Genomic DNA, 10,037 nt, shown 5'->3' on the forward strand with positions numbered 1-10,037 from the left:
GTTAGTACCGAGTGTACCCAAGGATGGGAACTCACCCGCCAGTTCAGGATGTGATTCTTAGTAGTCATCCTTGTGTTCCAGAACTATGTAGCCAGCGTAGGTTGAGACATCTTAACCCGTCAGATTAGGGTTGATGAGGTGGTTTAACCTATCAGTTTAGGGTTCCCACCGTTCTCATTGAGTACCCACTAGATAAGGGTCACTCACAGGCTGTCCTTACCCGTGGCACGGTATTACACCCCTCTAGTCGGGGCAGAGATTGGACCCCAGCTTAGCCATAACGACATACATGGGGCATATCAGTTAAACACTACTTCCCACAGTTTCAGTATCAGTCTCAGTAAAAGAACTCAGGGCGTTCTTCAGATTTAAGTATATACAGGATTGTCAGATACAGTCGTCCATGTTATCAGTTTTAGTATCAGTTATGACAGTTATCAGTAAACTATGTATTAGCTTACAGGTTATGCTATCACGTATTCGTGGTCCCAATTTCTATATATGTGTGTTTGCACTCCCACGTTCATATTAGTCTGTCAGTGTTGTTCATGCATAAAACCCTTTATGTTCAACCTACCTTCCTTGTATAGTCAGTACTCTAGTTGTACTGACGCATTTGCGCTATGGTGCTTTCTTTTCATATTACACCATAGGTTCTAAGACACGAGTTCCAGCCCAGCAGTAGCGGTAGCATTCCAGTTGCAGAGACACAGTAAGTCCTCATTGATTCGAGTGCAATATGATTTGATTTATTTATTAATTTATTTCTTCAGTTTAGTTTTACTGAGTTAGTTGGAGACATGTTCCTTCAACTCCTTATTCAGATAGTTTAGAGGCTTTCAAATTTATATTCAGATTTACGTTCAGATTGAGTTGTTTTGGGTATTTTCACCCACATGATTGTATTCAGTTGAACCTTATGGCCTTACAGTTCTATGTATTCCGCATTATTATATCATGATTTGCAGTATACAGGTACAGATATCAGTCATGGGTTAGCTTGTGGTCCCTCGGGGTCATGAGCACCGTTTAGCATTCTGGTTCAGCAAATCGGGGTGTTACATAGACTTAGATAGAAACATCAACATAATGCAACAGATGACCAACCTATTACAATGGATAAGCTATATGTCAGAACAGGTAGAATATCTGTTACAACTGATGGAGAATCTGTTGCATTATAAAAATTTAACTTTCATTGGACATAAAAAATCGCCACTACATGTAAAAAAGTAAAAGTAAATTAAAATAAAAAAGGCGAAACCCATCGACAGTGTTCAGTTCAAACTATGGGTGTCAAACAGGCCGATTTTAACTAGCCCGAACCGGCCCTCATAATAAATCAGCCCGGTTTGACCCGGCCCGGTAAGCCTAAGGGCTTTAGGATTCCTGGTCCCGAGCCATTTTTTTTTTAATTTGGGTCCGGTTAATTCGGCCCGAACCAAGCCCGGTCCAGGGCCGTCGGTTAACCGGCCCAGCTCGGTTACCTTTTTTTAAAAAGATAATTAAAAAAATTTGGATTTTGGGCCAAACTAACCGTTGGCCCAACGACTATATAGCCGTTTTTGGGTACAAACGGCTAGTTTGGACCCCTTTATTAAAAAAAAAATTTACATTAAAAATTATTTTTTAGTCCCAAAAAAAATTCTATAAATACCCTACAACTTCAAATTATTTTTTATACAATTTTTTACTCTCTCAAATCTCAATCTCTCTCAAATCTCAATTCTCAATTCTCAAATATTTAATATATTTAATTTCTCAAAGTGTTCACTTTAATTTTTTAATTTTTCATTTACAAAGTACGAGCGGAAGTTTCCAAAGACGCATCCTTCAGATACTTCCAAAATTTGATATTGTCGTTCCATCTCTTAAGTTTAATTTTTATTTATTGTATTAATTGTTTAATATTTAATTTTATTATCTTTGTGTATTTTGAATTTTTTAGTTTAATTTAATTTATATTATGGATAAATTAAGAAACCTCGCTACTAAAGGTGTTAAAAATTTTTGTCCCGAAAGCGGTAGTGGTAGTAAAAAGCGAATTACTAAAGGTAGTTCAAGTAGTAGATATACCCGTGTGCCTTCACCTTCGGTACCGCTTGGTACAGCTTTTGAGGAAGAAATAGGTATAGGTGCTCACGATATAGATTATATAGAAGCTTAAAAAAATTACGGTATAGAAGAAGAAAATGAAGTAGATGCGGTTAATTTAGACGAAGATAATAAAAATATTGCTGAGACACCCGCAGTAGGAAATGCTAACGTTAGATTTGAATCGGTTAATCTCCCTCCCCGTCCTCCCAGTGCCTCAAGACCTCGTAAAAAAACTAATGTTGCATGGCAATTTTTTGAACGTATATCAGATAATGAGGTGCAGTGCAATATTTGTCAACAAATATGTAAGCATAGAAGTGGAGAAAAGCAAGGGAGTACGGGTACGTTAATGAGACATATAGCTGAAGATCACAAAAGAGATTTAAATATTGCACAAGGTGGTGGGGATGTTGGTAGGCCAACTCAAACTAGAATGGACCCAACAATCGATCACGTAGCAAAGAAGTATAATAAATTGAGGGATCAGAAAGAAATATTTAAAATGGTAGCTATGGGTTGTTTGCCTTTTAGTTTTCCTTATTCTGATGCATTTATTCATTATATACAAGCAATTTATAATCTTATATTTAACGGTATTCCTAGAACTACTTGTTGGTCTGATATTTTAAGACTTCATTCACAATATTGATTTTATTTATCAATATTGTTAAAAAATATTCAATGTAGATTGTCTCTAACTTCTGATCTTGGTCATGTTGTAAATAAAAATGATTATTTAACCGTTACTTGTCATTGGATGGATAGTAATTTCATGATGCAAAAACGTATTCTTGCTTTTTTATATGATGAAGATCGTAAACATACTGAAAAATTTATTGCTGATTTTATTGTTAAAATTGCCAAATATTATGGTATCGAAAGTAAAATTTTATTTATTGCTTTTGATAATGCTTCTAACAACAAGAGTGCTATAAAAAAATTAAAATCCACGTTATCTCTGCCCTTGCCTGAAATTTTTCTTATTAAGTGTGCATGTCATATATATAATTTAATTGTAAAAGATGGTCTTGAGTTTTTTGAGTTTTATATTGAAAAAATTCATCTTGCCGTTGGTTTATTCAAGGAAACAATCGTAGATCTAGAATTAGAGAATTTAAAATTAAATGTCAAGAAAATGGACTTACACCGATTTTGATGCCTGAGGAAATTGATACTAGATGGAATTCTACGTATGAATTTTTAAAAACTTTTGATAAATATAGATTTTCTATTACATTAGCTTTTAACTAACATTACGGTTCATTTGATGATTCTGCTGATTGCATGCTACATGATTCTGATTGGTTTGTAATTAATGATCTTGTTAAGTTTTAAGAAAAATTTTATGTAGCTACGGTTGAATTTTTCGGTGCTTATTATCCTACTGTTTGTAATATTTTGGCATATTTAGTTTCTGATTTGCTCAAAGAATATAAAAATAAAGAAGGTTATAAAGAAGCTGTTGGTGCCATGTTTACGAAATTTAAAAAATATTTTTCACCCTATTCCCCCTATTTACTTGGTTGGTGCTATGCTAAATTCGTGCATGAAATATAATAATATGTGCCGCTTTAGTACTCTTATTTATACTAACTTAAAAATAAATACTAACCATGATTCTGAACAAGTACAACCTGATTTGTGGACGGCTACGAATGATGTAAAGGATTACATAGAAAAATTATATAATCACTATGCTAATTTATTTGATTTATTCGTACCTACAAATATTACTCCAACTGTCGCTCCTCATCCTCCCGAGGAGCCATCATTTTCTAAAAGGCCGGCACATAGTGGTTTTCCTGATTCCTTTTTTGAATTAAATTATTGGAACAGTGTTGATGAGAGAACTTACACATCAACTTATCGGGAAGAGCTGAAATATTATCTTCGATCGGCACCATAGAATCGCAGACGACGGATCAACACATTGGAATGATGGAGGAGTAATGAAACACAATATCCCGTGCTTTCAAGATTAGCTAGAAATATCTTGAATGTTCCAATGTCAACCGTTGCATCTGAGAGCGCCTTTAGTCAGGAACGACAGCAGCTTGGAGACAACCGACACTCATTGGGAAGCAATGCAATGAATGTTCTAGTTTGCCTCAGAGATTGGATTAGAGCGGAAAGAAGAAACCAAGGAATGGAACCGGAGCCGAGCGACGAATTAATGCTTGAAGAAATTATGCCTTCACGGGAGAACTCGGCATAATGAAGTCCAATGCATGGTTATGCTCCCGTTGACTTCGATTATCCTATGCAAGTTCCTGTTAATATAAACATGGATGAATTGGAAAAAATGATGCATAATTTGTAGATTTTTCATTCATGTAATTATAAATTTTGGATTATTTTGCAATCAATAAAATTCCCCAAATTCATTCACTCCTTAGTCCTTGCTTTTTATATTTTTTCATTTAACGATTTAAAATTATAAATTGAATTTCTAGTTTTCTACTTTAAATTAAAAACTTACTTCTAATATATTATTAATTTACTACCAAATATTATTAATTGATTATATTAAGTAGCATATGTTTTGTATATTTGTGTATATATCTTCTATAGAAGTGTATATTTAACGTATACATGTGTATATGTTTTATAAATTAGTGTATAACTATATCTATATATATTGTAATGTATATATATTGTAGTATATTTTATAAGTAGTAGTATATATACATTGAATGGTGCGTATACTCGTGTATATATCTTCTATAGAAGTGTATATTTAACATATACATGTGTATATGTTTTATTAATTAGTATATAACTATATCTATATATATTGTAATGTATATATAATGTAGTATATTTTATAAGTAGTAGTATATACATTGAATGATGCGTATATATGAGTAATTGACTAATTGTGTATATATTTTTTAAATTCTAATGTAGTATATACTATATATATAGTGTATATTTATTATTTAACGTATTTATAAAGTATATAGGTGGGTATATGACTATATGTAATGTATATTGAAAGAAAGTTTTTTCTTTTATATTTTTTACCGAGTTTGACCATTTTTTTAACTGGGTTTGATCGGATTTTGGTGGGTTTGACCAGGTTGGGTTAAATGGGTCGGGTTCGAGTGGGCTTTAATTTTTTTACTGTTGGGCCCGGCCCAGCTCGGCCCGACTAGTGCCAAACCCGGCCCTTAACCGGACCTCAACCCGATTAAAGTAGAAGGGCCAGTTCCGGGTTGGCCCTGCCGGCCCATTTGATAGTACTGGTTCAAACACCTAAAATAAAATAGACATCAAGTAGACAGTGTTCATTTTAAACATGTAAAACAAAATTGGCATCAAATGTGTCAGTTTGACACTTTTTGCTGACTTGGCATCTGATTTGGCCCCCAACGGTCTTTTTTTTCTCCGTTGTCTTATATATTCATCTTCTTCCTAAAATTTAATCCTAAATTCCCAAATTTTCTTCTTCATCATCATCTTTTTTTTATCTATCCAAATTCTTCAAATTATTTGCATTTGGTCTGTCTTTTCTTCATTTTTTTTTTATTTTTTCCAACTGAGCTTGACAATATTGAGCGCATCTTCCACTATTTTTTATGATAAAAATTTTTGATATTATAAGTGCGGTCATAAAGTTCTATTAAAGATTTCTTGGACTCAACAAAATCTAGCTCATTGGTTTTTACTTGTAAGATTTCAACGGTAATATTTTTTTTATTTAATTAGTTGATTAATTACTGACTTGTAGTTATTTTGTAATTGTGTTCTTGTTTTTATAGAAATTGGGTGGATGCGATTACTTTAATTGGTATGGAGAACGACACCCTTCACAAGAAAATCGTGTAATCTAAGGTTTGTTGAACAAAGTCAAGGCTTCTAAAGAGAAACAAAATCGAGCAAGAAGATGCTACATTGTTGCCGTTATTACTACTGGTTTGGTGTTGTTGGGCACATAGATATTCAAGCCTAATTGCTAAATTTTCGTGGTGGTGTATTTGCTACTGGTTTGGTGTTGTCGAGCACATAGATATTCAAGCATAATTGTTGGAAAATATCAAACAGATTTAGGCATATGTTGTAAAATTTAGGACATCTATTAGAAATTATCAAACAGATCCTCCCACTGTTGTAACAGATTAGACTTAGATTAGATAGAAATAACATCAGCATAATGCAACAGATGACCAACCTATTACAGCAGATAAACTATTTGTCAGAACAGATAGAATATATTTTACAATAGATTGGCAATCTATTGCATTATCAAAAACTCAACTTTCATTAGAAAAAAATTATTGCCACTACATGTACATGTAATTTAAAGTAAAGTGAAGTTTGACTTGAAATAAAAAATTGTTATTTGTCAGGCTCTTCTATCTACACAGGCTCCAAGTGTCCAGTTAGTACCCCATAAGCCCATACCTTTTGCAAGTTTGCCACAACATTGTCCCACAAAAAAGTCATTGGCTCCGCCATTTCTGTGCCGGTCAGAAAACATTTGATGTGTGTAAAAGTGTGTGAGCTGCACGCAAAATCGGTATTATTTTTTAGAAGGTTCGTTCCCTTGTTTTGACCTTCAAAATCCCATGATTTCTTCATCAACACTTCCTCCGGTAAATGATTCATCAGTTTACTCTTCCTCAACAAGATGAGGAACAGCTCCATCAGTGGCTGCACGTGGAAAAAAAGATCGACCTCGTCAATGGCAGGTTCATACTTTGATCTTTTCCTACTCTAGTAGTATCTTAACAACCCGATTATGTATGTCGTCCACACTCATGACTGTAAGAATCCTCTTTGCCTCGGTCTAGCTCTTGCTGTGTGGATTTGGCCTCTTCTCTTTAACTAATTTTATCATTTTTTTTCATTCCAGTCCAACGTAGAAACTAAAAAATCAAATCCTACACCACAGGCTAACATATCATTATTGAGTTGATTGTACTCTCCCTTGAGCTTCTTACAGAAGTCGAGGTCCATTATCCTATCGGCATTATCATAAGCTTTCGGTTACACTAATTGCCTTTTTCTCATGAGGCAAAGAATTTCGTCAACGTGTTGCGATATAAGAAGTCAATTTTTAAATAGGTTAGTAATTGTAAGGATGCAACGGATGGTCCATCTGTTGTATATGGTTCTCTGAATCAATAATCCAATACAACTCATGCAACAGATGGATAATATATTATAACAAAACTACTACTAATTGCACCAGAATACCCAGCTGTTGCAATAGATTTTACATCTGCTGCATAGCTTCTTCTTTGTGGAGTAGATTAGAAGGCTAAGTTAGGAAAAGTAAAATTGTCTTATCCTCGTACCTCGTACGTATATTTTTTATAGTTTGGAAGTTTTGGGGGAAGGGGGAAAGGGAGGCCTGGGGTAATCTGGTGCACCTCGCTTGGCATTTTTGACCCATCGCAGATCCCTCTTCTCTTTGGCGCCAAGTTCTGCGTATATGTCTACCTTCTTGAATGGCCTCTAAACTTCAAAAACTTTTGAAAAAGAAGGAGTTGTAATTTTTCTAATTTCTGACTAGAGAGTATGTCGCTAATTGCTCTTTTCTTTCTCTTATCTGCTGTTGTAGGAATGTATGGCTCCCTCACCTTTTTGATTGGTAAGACACCTCTCATGGATGGTATGACACCCTTCTTGGATTTAAATTCCTCGACAGCTTTAGAGATAGCCTCTACTTTTTTAAAGAGTTTATCCTAGCTATCCTTGCACCCTTTACATTTGAAACGAGAACACGAGGGTGAAGAGGGGTGAGAGGGATCTGTGTAAGGGTGAGAGGGACCCGTGAAAGAGGTGTTTTCAAAAATATTTATTTTTTCTTGAGCATTAACATGATCATCATCATTAGTGGTAGTAGCATCAACATGCATTCCACCAACACCAATAACTCCTCCAGAAGAAGAACCCGAATCTGCCTTAGTAGGTTGGTCGTAAAGAGCCTCAACATTAGGCTGACCTTGCCTAACTGCTCTTCTTATGGTTGTTGATCTAGCCAATTCCTTCTTTAATAATTCCACCATTGGGTCTTTTAACACCCCAAATCTGATACTCGAAATACCACACGGTGCTCATGACCCTGAAGGACCACAAGCTAACCCATGACTGATATCTGTAATTGAGCACTGAATAATATATTATAAAAATACAGAATATAAGTTGTAAGGCCATAAGGTTCAAAACTGAACTAATACTGAATATAAAATAATAGCTGTAATGGGGTATAACAATACCCATAACTGAAATAAATTGTCTGAAACATACTGTAGTCTGAAAGCCTCTAAACTATTTGAAATCTGTGGATTTGATGGGACATGTCCTCAACTAAATCTGAACTACTAGAATAATAAATTTAATAAAATAATTATGCTATCCTCGAATGATGAGGACTCACTGCTAGTTTGGCTGCTGAATGTCTGATCTACTAAGGATGCTCGAGAGCTCATGCTTTTAAACCTATGGAATATAATACCATAGCGGAAATACGTTAGTATGATTAAATGTACTAGTATGCAAGTGAGGTAGGCTAAATGCAAAGAGTTTATATGCATGAACAATACTAATTAACCGTATAACATGAATGTGAGAATACATGCATGAATACGTAACTGTAATTGAGGTCGTGATAGGACTGAATACTGAGTTCTGACTATTGAGTCTACTGATAATAAAGATTTACTAATATCTGAGTTTATTAGTAACTTATAATTGGAAGACTATTTCTGACAGTCCTGATTATAAATAACTGATCTAAGTGTTATATAAAGCTGGATGACTGTATCTGAAAGTCCTAAAATCTGATAAAACAAGCTGAGTTCCGTACTGAGCTGAGTGACTGTGTCTGACAGTCCTGATTTCTATAAACTGGACTGAGTTCAATTCTGAAAACTAAATCTGAAACTAAAATTATGGAAAAATTCATCTAACTGATATACCCCAAATAAAGTAATATAACTGAGTTGGGGTCCAATCTGTAACCCCAATTGGAAGGGTGTCAATACCGCACCACTGGTAAGGACAAGCTATGAGTGATCCCTCATATAGTAGGTACTCAAAGAAGAAAGGTGGGACCCTCATATAACAGGTTAAGCCACCTTATTTACTCTCAAAATAGCAGGTTTGATGTCTTAATCTACGCTGGCTGTGTAGTTCTAGAGCGCAAAGACTGCTTCTAAGAATCACACCCTCTAATAACAGGTGAGTTCCCATCCTTGGGCTCACTCGGTGCTAACACCTACTCCCATCTGAATAGACACTAAAATATAATTAACTGGACTGAGTTCCTTGGGTTCCGTGGCTGACGGAATACTACTGAGATTACTGAGTTACTGAGATTTTTAAGATTACTAGGATTTCTGAGTTTTCCTGAGTCATGAATCTGACTGAATTCTATTGAGTATGGCTTGACTGAGAGTATCTTGAAAACTGACACTGGCTCTCAGCACACAGCTAAATTTTTGGGAACAAATACCCCCAAGACTCGATAGCATGAAACTAACAAGACATGACACTCTTGAATACATGACCAACATCAACAATCCATAATACAATGAGTTGGGGATTTCATAAAGTACATAGTTATCATAATCTTGTACATGGTAGGAATACATATAATCAATATCATAATTCCATATTCTAGCATCATGAGCATTTCAACAAACATCTACATTGCACATCAATAACATGAGAGTAATTTGAACATAAAGGTAAAACATGAATCCATCACTTAAGTCACAATTGAGCTATATTACATAATTTCTAATATAATCTCTTAGGCATTTTATCAAATACTTAGGTTGCATGACTTAGGGCATGATATAATCATCAAATTAACATATCATAACCAACTAAAATTCATGGTTTTCAACTCACATACTAACATATTTTCATAAAAACACATAAAGGTTCCAACTTGGGAATCATACAACTACAACCACATGAACATAATC

The sequence above is a fragment of the Capsicum annuum genome, chromosome 5 (assembly GCF_002878395.1).
Source record: "Capsicum annuum cultivar UCD-10X-F1 chromosome 5, UCD10Xv1.1, whole genome shotgun sequence".
Classification (NCBI taxonomy): domain Eukaryota; kingdom Viridiplantae; phylum Streptophyta; class Magnoliopsida; order Solanales; family Solanaceae; genus Capsicum; species Capsicum annuum.